This window comes from Tachysurus vachellii, chromosome 19 (assembly GCF_030014155.1).
Source record: "Tachysurus vachellii isolate PV-2020 chromosome 19, HZAU_Pvac_v1, whole genome shotgun sequence".
NCBI lineage: Eukaryota > Metazoa > Chordata > Actinopteri > Siluriformes > Bagridae > Tachysurus > Tachysurus vachellii.
Window position 1 is genome coordinate 2,422,501 of NC_083478.1, and position 12,500 is coordinate 2,435,000.

The 12,500-nt window shown below is 40.0% G+C and overlaps 1 protein-coding gene across 1 annotated transcript in view; it reads left to right on the plus strand.

Annotated features, from left to right (window-relative positions):
* The window catches only part of LOC132862310 (cadherin-4-like), a 318,252-nt gene that overhangs the window by 239,107 nt on the left and 66,645 nt on the right, over positions 1-12,500 (plus strand). The window lies entirely within an intron of this gene.

Consider the following 12,500-nt stretch of genomic DNA (forward strand, 5'->3'; position numbering starts at 1 on the left):
GTAAAGCAACATCCGCCATTGTTGATGTGTTTGTGTTTGCCGCTGCTGCGCTAACCTTGCTGGCACACGTGACACGTATACAGTGACGTCAGACTCGGCTCTGTGATGTTAGGTTTATCTGAACCAGCACCCGGTTCTTTTTGGTGGAAAAGGGGCATGAGTGACCCTTTTTTTGTGATACCTTTTGATTATCTTGGCTTCAGTGTTCCCCAAGATCCTATATTCGAAGTTCCTTTGCATCTGAAGTACTATATTCCCAGAAACACTTTTTGTAGAATAATATTGTCTAGAAAAAGGTTGCTATGCTTCAGTATTTTAGTTCCGTGTGGCCTAATTCTTATGTCCAAGAGTTCCAAAGACCTTTGCTTCGATGATTTAAAAAAATAGGATCTTAGCTTACAGAAAGTATTCTAATTAGAACCATTTCTTATAAGGGAACACACAGCTGTGGTTTGCCCAAAGGAACAACCCGAAGAACCCTGCCCTTCACCAGGGTTCCATATTCCCATCAATCTTTGTTCCCAGGATTCAAGAGTTCTATGTTTCTAAATCCCCATATTCCCAGGAACCTGTTGATTTTGGAAAGCTGTCCCATTCAAATGTTATTAGGGAAAAATCCCTACACTTTTAGATCCTATAGTTCAGTCACACAATGGCTTCCTCATATTTTCTTTAAAAGTGACGTGACATACGGCTAAGTACGGTGAGCCGTACTCAGAATTTGTTCTCTGCATTTAACCCATCCAAAGTGCACACACACAGCAGTGAACACACACACACACACACACCGTGAACACACACCCGGAGCAGTGGGCAGCCATTTATGCTGTGGCACCCGGGGAGCAGTTGGGGGGGTTCGGTGCCTTGCTCAAAGGCACCTCAGTCGTGGTATTGCCGGCCTGAGACTCGAACCTACAACCTTAGAGTTAGGAGTCAAACTCTCTAACCATTAGGCCACGACTTCCCTGGAAAGATTTTAGGAACATAGGGCCTTGGAAATAGGTAGCCCTGAAACATAGATCTCTCTGTTCCCATGGGGTCCTATAATTCTAGGGTTCTTTGTTTCCACACTATTAGAGTTTCAACGGTGAACCAAAGGTTTACTGGATCATTAAATATTTTAGCTTACTTGAGCTTAATGAAACACTTTCTTGTTGTCTCAATGTTCTTCCAAGTGGACATCCAAAGAATGCTTAATGGTCCAAGGTCTTTGTTCACATGGCCCTCAGGTTCTCTTGGCCACTCTGTTCAGAAGATCCTATATTCCCATGACTTTTGTCCTACAAAAATCATCTCCATTTCTATGTTCCATGTTTCAGTCCCACCACCAATATGATCAGCTAAATGTCTTAGGGTCCGGACAACATCAAGCTGAGGAAACATAGGGGCCATGTAAAACAGAATCTGGGAATTCTGGGATTCTGTAAACATAGATCCCACCACACTGCAAAGCTAATAGCTAGCTAATAAAATAGACTAGCTTAGTCAAATCATAGCAACTCTTCATTTTTGATGTATGGTCAATACTAACAGCATGTTCTAGACTTACATGACTTTTTCCAAATTTTACTTTCAGTTAGAACCTTGATATCATACGCTAGCCTTCAGGACACACCTCATAAAACAAGTTAAATCTTGTTAATAAAATTTTTTTTATTCAAATACCATTCATCTTCAGCATCAAAATGCTAAGAGCTTTAAACAGAAGGCCATCCAGAGAACCCTTTTCTCCCCCTTTAAATGTATTTATGACTGTGGCAGAGGCTTCAGGGATGGGTACAAGACCCACACTAAGCAGCTTAGCATATATTAGCCACCCCATTCGCCGGCTCTTGTCATAAGGAGGCTTTGGAGGTGATTAGTGTGTGTCTTCGTGATGTGATTATGACTGTGCTGTGATGGCCTACTGCTGGTACAGAGGCTCAGTGGAAAAAAATAAATAAAAACCAATGTTTCCCCGGCATGGATTCTTAAGCATCCCACACACATGCACATAAATATACTACTGTACGCCTGCTTATTACACACATACAAGTGTTCTTTGGCCTGATTCAGCTCATTATCAGAGTTATCAGAGTCTAGTCTGGTACATTTAACCCTTTGTTTAGTTATTAATCTAGCAAATTAGTTGAGTATCTTAGCAACAATCTATAACTCCAACCTGTAGACAAAAATATATTAGCTTTAAGCCAAAGCTGTCTATTTTCAATCTATGTTTAATACAGCTCTTTTTAATAATAATGTATTTTTTCTGTGTGCGTTGGAGTGCGGTGTGTTTCTGTTACCTTAGAGCATATTGGTAATCAGCTCATTTATTTTATTACTTTCTTATTTTGTAGTACAGTGTGGTAAACTATATGTTTGTTTACTTTTATAGTCTAGTGTGGTCAGTTTAACCTGCAACTAATTATAATGCTAATATTTCTTTCCCAAGTAAATATTGATATCTGTTAAAATGATCCTCTTGGGGGGTCACGGTGGCTTAGTGGTTAGCACGTTCGCCTCACACCTCCATGTGAAAATTGTCCGTAGTGTGTGATTGCGTGAGTGAATGAGAGTGTGTGTGCCCTGCGATGGTTTGGCACTCCGTCCAGGGTGTATCCTGCCTTGATGCCCGATGACGCCTGAGATAGGCACAGGCTCCCCGTGACCCGAGGTAGTTCGGATAAGCGGTAGAAAATGAGTGAGTGAGTGATCCTCTTGCTAAGACAATTTGTGTTAATCTTCCTTTTTCTTCTTCCTGTCCACAGTGTAAAGTATAGATTGATTTGTTATGCTAGCATTTTTCTTTCTACATGTAAGTGCAGTTATTATGTATTTAATCATTATGATAAGATATCTTTCCTTTCTACATGTTGAAAAGTTATAACATGCTAATGTAATGTTTGAGTCTTATTTATATTTTGAAATGCAAGCTGTTAAAATTAGACTCTTGCTAAGAAGATATGTACAAATCTTTCAGTTTAGTCTTATCATGATAGACTAATTTGCTATGATAACATTTTAAAATGTAGTAAATCTAACATAGAAGCTAATATTTCTTTCCCTTGTTCACTTTGAAAAGCTATCTGTCAATGCTAGTTAGTTCATGCGAATGTCTTCTTTATCTGCCTTTGTAGGTAGAAAGCTAATTCTCATGTATTTTTCTTTCCACATTTATCTGCAGTGTTAGCTTCCATATGTTAGCAACAAGACTTTATCTAACTTTATTACACATGTTAGCTAACTAGCTAACTAGCTTAGCAACAGGCTGACTTTTACCTCAGTGCATTTCAACATGTGCATTTCAAAAAAATGCACTAGCTTTAATGTTTAGCTACATTTCTAAGCTACGGATAAATGTTGTGCACTTAGCTTGTCGTTGTTGTGTTTTCATCATTCTCGTGATGGATATTTGGCGGATTGTTGCACATTTTTGCTCAATACTTGACACACGAGGCATTACATTGAACAACATCTTTGAATTGGGATTGTTTAAGAAAAGAAAAGCACTGTTTAGACATCACACATAGCACATGTTCCTGGTGTCTCCACAGCATGAGCACAAAGCTCAGTGAGGCCTGAAAAGATGGAGGCGGTTTACACCCTCTGAGTGTTTCATCAGTGTGTTGACTCGTCTCGCTTCCACGTGTCTCCCGTGCCGTATCATTATTCGGTGCCAGCGCTCACACACTTTACATTCCAGCTCTGTCAGTGTGGCGATCAACACGAGCGTCTAAGATTGCAGAAAATTACATTCCGGCAGGGAAACCGCTAGTTTTCTGAAGCATAAAGATGAGGTAGGATTTGCTGAAGCATTAAGGCGGAGGTTTGAGGTTTTCTTGAAGCCGCACGGATAAATAAAGTAAATAAATAAGCGCTCAGATTCGTAAAGTTCTGCACTCCAGGAATCTGAAAACTCTGCATCACTGCGCTTCTGAAAGACTCTTACAGACTCTGTGCTTTGGATTAAGATTGGTTTTGTTCTTTATTTACTCACACAGCTTTATAAGAACTCCGCTCTGATCATACTGTAGGTTCATTTTTAGTGAGAAATGTGAATTCCCTCTGGGATTAATAAAGTGATCTATCTGTCTTCTATGTTGGATGTTAAAGGGGTAGATTTGAAATAAAAAGAGAGAGAGAGAGAGAGAGAGAGAGAGAGAGAGAGAGAGAGAGAGAGAGAGAGAGAGATGCAATAAGATGCTTTGGGAAAGGTCTGGTGTCTTTAGTGTACAAAAATGGACTTGCTTTCTTATACTGTTTATTTGAGAAAAAAAAGGTTTGTGTTGAAAATCCCTTTCTCTCTCTCTCTCTCTCTCTCTCTCTCTCTCTCTCTCTCTCTTACTTTAACTTCAAATGAATTTAAAATGCAGAGTTTTACTAATAACTAACCAACCTGTCAAAATTTCTTAAGGCAAGAAAGATAATTCACCGAAGGGGAAAGGACATGGTAAAGGTGGAAAGGTTGGGTTTTTGGTCTGCTTCTATCTAGGTGAACTTTGACCTGTGATCTCACAAACCTTGTCTTGTGAGGCAACGGAAAAAAGGAAGGTGAGACTGTAGACTCTTTTGTCAATAAAAAAGGAAAGGTTGCTAATTATTACATAGCAGCTAAACCAGACAGTTGCCTCACCTCTTTGAATACAGTAGCTTTAAAAAAAATAAAGTCAAAATTTTATCTACTGATATTTGCTAATCATTACTGTAGTCATCGTTTTTCCTCTCTGGCTCATGATACGGTTTTCTTGTTATCATTTATTTGTTTACTTTTACTAATTCTTTGCACTGCTGCTCTCATGCTAATGTAGCTAATGGAAGTCTGTTTCACCCAAAGTCATTTCTCTAAATCTGACTCAAACCAGACTTTTTTTTTTCTTTTGACATGAAGTCAACTGGATGTGATGATGATGATCATTTTTTTGGATGTTCAACGTCAATACGTTTCCCTGCAATTTCTTAGATTCTTAGCTACATTAGCTTCGTAGCCTAATTACAATTCCACAAAATCAAACTTATACAATACAAACTAGGATTCACTGCTATGCTTCTTTCATGTTTTCTCTGCAAATTTTAACTTTAAGTACATGTTGTTCTAGCTCGTACATCTCCCCGGGTCTTATCTCGTCCCAGGAGGCCGCAAGTCGAAAACGCTTTGTTGTATAACAAGGGGCATACATGGAGATACAGATACAGTGATTGAAAAATAGGAGTGTTTTTTTAAAGATGTGATGCCCAGCCAGGGGTCCTTGTTAAAACCCAAAGAGGAATCCTTTGAGAAATGTCTCTCAGGGGTGTAGGGTTAGTCCAAAGCCCCCGACAAGAAATGAAGCAAAACAAGAGGAAGAAAGACAGCCTGAGATAGAGAAGAATAAAAAGAGTCTTAGGAAGCCTAACGAGCAGCCAGCTCAGATCCACACCAGCGGTGTAAACATGGCCGTAAACAGGAAGTCAGTGAGCCATGCTGATGGTTCGTGTTGGACTTTAAGTCCTCTTCTTCCTTGTTTAATAGCATCTGTATGGCACCATCGTCTCGTCCTGCCACCCACATGTACACAGGGATTCACGCTGAGGCTTCTGCACAAGACTAGCTTGCTATTGTTTGTCTCTTAGTGCAGACGCTGAGGACTCACAGCGGGGAGAATCTTCAGATTTACGTTCCGCCGCCCTTTATCACAGCTAAGCGTCCTTCTGTTTCTAACTAGAATAACTCCGGAATTTTCCGTTTAGTTTCACATGATAGCTAAACTGGGATTTAAGAGAGCCAAAGAAAGACCCAGGGAAGACAAATTAAAATAATTAATCAGAGAAAATTGTAATAAAAAGGAAAGATATGATGAAATCAAGAATACAGCAGTATATTTAAAATAAGATTAAGTGGAACCTGAAGAATAAGAGGAAGAGGAAGTACCTCAGCGATGAAAGAAAAATCACTAACATTACTAAACGATTGGAGGAATTCAGATTTACATTATGGAATTTAGGGTCATTTATAGGATAAGAAATATCAGATGGATTGATAGAAAAATCTTAAACACAGCAGCAGTTTAAACTACCAGGACATGACTTGGCCAGTTTAATGATCATTATGATACAAGCTGGGGGGCACGGTGGCTTAGTGGTTAGCACGTTCGCCTCACACCTCCAGGGTTGGGGGTTCGATTCCCACGTCCACATTGTGTGTGTGGAGTTTGCATGTTCTCCCCGTGCCTCGGGGGTTTCCTCCGGGTACTCCGGTTTCCTCCCCCGGTCCAAAGACATGCATGGTAGGTTGATTGGCATCTCTGGAAAATTGTCCGTAGTGTGTGTGTGAGTGCGTGAGTGAATGAGAGTGTGTGTGTGTGTGCCCTGCGATGGGTTGGCACTCCGTCCAGGGTGTATCCTGTTTTGATGCCCGATGACGCCTGAGATAGGCACAGGTTCCCCGTGACCCAAGGTAGTTCGGATAAGCGGTAGAAGATGAATGAATGAATGAATGATACAAGCTATAATATATACAGATTCGGATGTTCTGTTCGATGCTATGAAGTAAAACAATTGTAAAACGCTTTTTACAATTGATGTCTCAAAGCAGCTTTACAGAACAAAAAACATAGAACAAAAGGTTATTATAAAGAATAATTCAAGAGCAATATTAGATATATGTAAGTGTGTTTGTATTTATCCCCAATGAGCAAGTCTGAGGTGACTCAGGCAGCAGTGGCAAGGATTACAATTATTTATTTTTTTTGAAGAATGAAGGAATATTCACTCGTAAAATGTTTTAAAACAAGTTATTAAGGGATGTTAATTTGTTCATTTCTTCAAAGTTTTTAAAGTTGTGTGACAAAAAAAGTGCTTTCTAATACAGAGACACTTCTCCTTCTCTGAGACTGATAGATACCGAGGCCACGCCTCCTTCACTGAGACTGACCCAGAGACACACCTCCTTCAGTCAAACATCCTGAACTCATCTTAAACCTCATCAAGTTCCTCCCTTGTTAAATGAAAGAAACAAAGCCCTGCTCAAATTCTCAGAGGTAGAAAATAGAGATGGAATAAAGTAGCAGTCGAAGGAATAGTAAACAAAGAGAATAGCAGCAAAGGTGAACTGATACTTTGGCAAAATGAGACGATGTAGAGACAAGGAGACAGAGAGAAAGCAAGCATGCATGACTCCATTTCTCATAGCAGGGTTGACTGGTCCTGTCTGATAACCACCTTGCCTAATGACCTATGAAGGCAATCCCTAGCATAATGGGATGTTTTGTCATCTGTCTAAGAAATGAGTGACATCACTCCATCTACCTCCTGCACAGAGTCAGCGTTACGAAACTGAGTTTTAATGCTTGGTTCTGTTGTTTTCGTATTAAATACAGGAATGGACTTTCAAAACCTTCTAACAAACACGCTAGCATTAAAAAAAGTCAACTTTATACAGTAGTATATATACGGAGCCAGTTGAACGGTTCTGTCTGTACTTACAAAGGGAATGTTATGTGTATTATTAGCCATTTCAGGGGCTCAGAGGTTCCAGATTGTTTAAATCTGGTGCAAATCTGTTATGTAACTCCTCTGTTTACTCCATGTAGACAAGAACCAGAATAATCCTTCATGATACAAGACAAAACACCACAGCTTAGCGGAAAGACGTTCGCCAATGACGTGTTAATGCACTCCATCATCACATCCCCGAATCTGTATTAATGCAGCTAACTAGCTAAATATATCGTCGCTGTCGGGCGGAATCCTCGTACTGTATCTCCAAAACCGTTATTTTTCAGGAAATGTAAAAAACGCCGTACCTTATCTGCAGTGCACAGGGTTTAGTCCGCGTTGCAGTGGATTGTCTTGCACTAAATTCCGGTCCTCAGACGAGCACCAGAACTAGCGGGGGTCAAGATTTTTTTTTCTTTGAGCCCAGTGTTTTGAAGACATTTACCTCAGAAGGCGTGTTGATTCGTTGCGACTCTTATTAAGGAGAAATATGCCGTGAAGCTCTCCCGCGGAGTGAGGAAGAGGTGGACAGTTGAAGTGTCCAATGGAGTTATGAGATTTGCGCTCAAGCTATTTTCAAGACTTTAGATTGGTTAATAACTTGTAAAAATAACAGACCCACGTGGGGACTGACCAATAGCATCGATATGTGAAAAAATATGAAATTGACCAAATTTGGACATACGAGGTTTCCGCCCGACAGCGACGATAGGTTATTACTACCTTTATTATGTGGCCCTTTAGGTTCTGAGGTGTATCAGTAATGACAGCTGAAAATTCCAGTCTTACTTGTTAGCTGCGTTAGCCTCATAGCCTCATCAGTACAAACAGAACCCTTTATGTCTTAGCTGATTGATTACATTTCAGGGATCGTTTTTGGAAAACCAGATCTTTTCAAGCTCATAAACGAGTTCAGTAAACATCCTGAAGGAAGGGTTTTTTTTCTTAACAGGAAAAAGGCAAGGCCATAATGGCAACCCTTGAAAAACACAGCACTTGAAGGGTTGAGTAAATTTTCCATCTACACAGGTGTGTTTTGTGGTTTTCTTTCTTCTTCAGTAGAGCAATCAATGTTGTTGTTTTTTTTTTTCTTCAGAAGTTTTTTTTTTTGAGTGTCCATTGATCTTCAGAGTCCTCCAGCACTGGAGAGCCATTGATTTCTCTCCCTCACTCGCTCTCTCTTTTGTCTTTCACTCTTTGGTAAATAAAGCCTTAACCTCAAGCCAAACTCTGGCTACATCAACAGAAAATCTCACACCCTTCCCAATGAACAGCTTGTTCTCAGCATGAGAGGCCTGGCTGCTTCTTTTTTCTTCTTCTTCTGCCATGACCGAATATGAAGGCCATTTTTTCACTGATAACGCATGCGTTCTGAATTTACTCATATCCACGAGTCGCCTATTCAAGATTGCGTGCTGTAAATGACATTTCTTGCGCCATCATCTTACCAAAACATTTTATTTGTCTTGTATTACCTCTCCGTCCATTTTGCTTTAAACACGTCTCTTACCTGTGTTATCCGGCAACATGGTCTACCTGAGAACGATCTGTGTTTTGAAGTGAATTAGGAAAGGCACTTAAAAGCGCGAGCAGTTTACGTATCTATAATTACATTGGAAGCCAAGCGAGACGCCTGATAGAACGTCAAACCTGAGAATCGTCTTGTAGCTCTAATATACTTCACCAATACACAAAAGCAGCAGGCCTCAGGCTGAATGGATGCGCCATCGCAGACGCTTCATGGGCAATTTTCAAGCGCCACCATCGATTTTTTGCAAAACGTTTTGATAGAAACATTTGCTCTCAGGCGCTTTTTTTCCCAGCTCATCCAGAAGCCATCGCTCTCGACTTCTTTGGGTATTTGGTAATGCTTTAAACGTTAAAAAAAATATCTCTGGTTAAAGTAGATACGCGTCGATAGATAACATCTCAAACGAAACTAAACGCAGCCCTTCGAGTGCGAAAGTAACGGACTTCAAAGTACGTAACGGAGGTTTAAATATTGTCAAATCGAAATATTTACGATTCACTTGCAGAATGAGCAAAATGGGCTTCCACATCACCCAGACTACTCCAACACATTTCAAGGACATTTACTTCATCGCTTCAGTAGTCTGGCACACGTATATAACCATCTTTTTATGGTGTCCATATGGATCTCATAAAACGGTGGCATTTACAGCAAAGTAGAACAGGTTCCTTTCATTTAGGGAATGTTTTTCAGCCAGGTCTCATGAAATTCCCTCTCGAGTGAGGTTTCAGATACCGTCTGATAATTTACTAGCAACTAAAATAAGTGGTTTGAAATTATATGACTGCATTACAGTAAGTAGTAGTTTGAATCTTCAGATTTTTGAATATTTTTTACTGCATTTAAAAACACCCTGTAATAAATCAATATAGAGAAATATATATCTAGAGTTATTGCACCCGTATGTAGGGATTTAATGACATTTGGGCTTCCTAATCTTTATTTTTCTTTATTTATGAGCTGTATGCTTCTCAGAGCAGGTTTTACAACTGATAATAAAAGTAACAAACTTTTCCTCTCCATGGAAATAACAGAGCTTTGCTTATACAGCCTGCATTACTACGAAATCCTTTAAACAGGACATGGATCATTATGTGAAAACACTCTGCTGACATCAGGTCACGTTTCAGCGATCAGTTAGAAAAATGGGCCTTTTGTCCAGCAACGTTCCTACTTAAAGCATCACACTTACTTAAAACAAACTACAACCAGTTGCTTATATGTTATTAGGTGATGAGTCTCGCAAACATGAACGACAACGTACGTGATTGGTCTCTCTAAATTCTCTGTAGTGTGTCTCTCATGTGATCTCCAGGCTGTTCCTTGCCTTGTGCCTGAAATATCTTGGGATAAACTACAGTTTCTCTGCAACCATGTGTAGAATAATCACTACAGAAAAGAATGGATGTATGGACAAATGGATGGATGAATTGATGAACATACAAATGGATAGATGGATCGATAAAGGGACGAATGGGTACATGGATGGATGGATGTATGGATAACTGGACGGATGAATGGATTGATGGGCATACAAACAGATGGATGGATGGATAGATGGATGTATGGATGGACAGATAGGTGGACATACAAGCGGGTGGATGGATGGATAGATGTATGGATGGATGGATGAACAATGGGATAGATGGATCGATTGGTGGATGGATGGACAGTTGGACAGGTAGATGGATGGATAGTTTAATGAATGGATGGATGGACAGCTAGACAGTCGGATGGACAGATTTGTTGGTGGATGGATTGATGGACGGGGGATGGATGGATGGATGGACAGATGGACAGACGGATTGATTGATGGATGGACAGTTGGACAGAGAGATGGATAGATGGATGGATGGATTAATGAATGGATGGATGGACAGCTAGACAGTCGGATGGACAGATTTGTTGGTGGATGGATTGATGGATGGATGGATGGACAGATGGATTGATTGATATATGGACAGTTGGACAGAGAGATGGATAGATGGATGGATGGATGGATTAATGAATGGATGGATGGACAGCTAGACAGTCAGATGGACAGATTTGTTGGTGGATGGATGGATGGATGGATGGATGGACAGATGGATTGATTGATATATGGACAGTTGGACAGAGAGATGGATAGATGGATGGATGGATGGATTAATGAATGGATGGATGGACAGCTAGACAGTCAGATGGACAGATTTGTTGGTGGATGGATTGATGGACAGAGGGATCGATGGATGGATGGATGGACAGACGGATTGATTGATGGATGGACAGTTGGACAGAGAGATGGATAGATGGATGGATGGATTAATGAATGGATGGATTGACAGCTAGACAGTCAGATGGACAGATTTGTTGGTGGATGGATTGATGAACAGGGGAATGGATGGATGGACAGATGGATTGATTGATGGATGGACAGATGGAGTGCACCCTAACACAAAGTCTCAGTGTGTGTTGTACCACGTTGCCTCTATAAACAATTCAGTAGAAATGTAATTTTTTTAGGTTTACAGAAAGACAGCTATAAATTTACATTCTCAGGGAACATCCTGTATTGACTCGTCGCATTCTGTTATGCATGCTAACCTGCTGAAGCTGCCAGCCTCCTATATTTACTAGCACTTGATAAAAACCAAGCTGAATAATGTTTATGGAACGATAATGGCCCGAGGCTGTGAAAGTCTTGTGTCAGAATTTCCAAAATGTCTTGTGTTGATGTAAGACAAAACAGTCACTTGACAGGATTGATCATTCCTGATGTTCTAATATTGAGAAAATTTCCATCAGGCTATCAAACATAGAGGATCAGAGCAGACAAAAAAGAACTACACTATTATAAATATAAATGAAAAGTCCACCTGTACAACATGATCTTTTTGATGAATAGGCTGGTTTTATTTCCTTGTCACTTTTATGTTGTTTGGTTGCTGGGTTTATTTTACGATGTGTCAGGTAACAAGCCTGGAGGAAATTAAAAATAGCCTTCATAAAAATTATTTGTAATGTTAGTCATTTTCTCCACCTGTTCGAGTCTGCTTGCTTTCCGAACCATGTCGTTACCTTGCGGATTCTGAGGTAAGGAGATCGGATATCGTTATGTGAATCAGTGTATGGTCTACAGGAGTTAGGGCTTTGCCATAGACTTTGGCTTACTACACACAGGGACATCGGTGACTGGATTTCTGGTGACATGACTATAATTAGTATTGAATATAATCAATCAGTGGAAAAACCCAAACATATCAAACATTTCAGGTTTATATTTCATACAAATGTGTTTGCTTCATCACACCTGCTTCTAGCATGGTGCTTCAAGCAGGACGGTAGGCTAGCTAGTGGATTTTTCTAATCATTAAACACTTTAAAGTGGTTAGATTTAAAAAGGACTGTATATATTTATATTTACATTTATATTTACAGCATTTGGCAGACGCCCTTATCCAGAGCGACGTACATAAGTGCTTAAATCTCTAACATTGAATCATTAATGCTGGCTCACTAGGTTACATACTTAAGA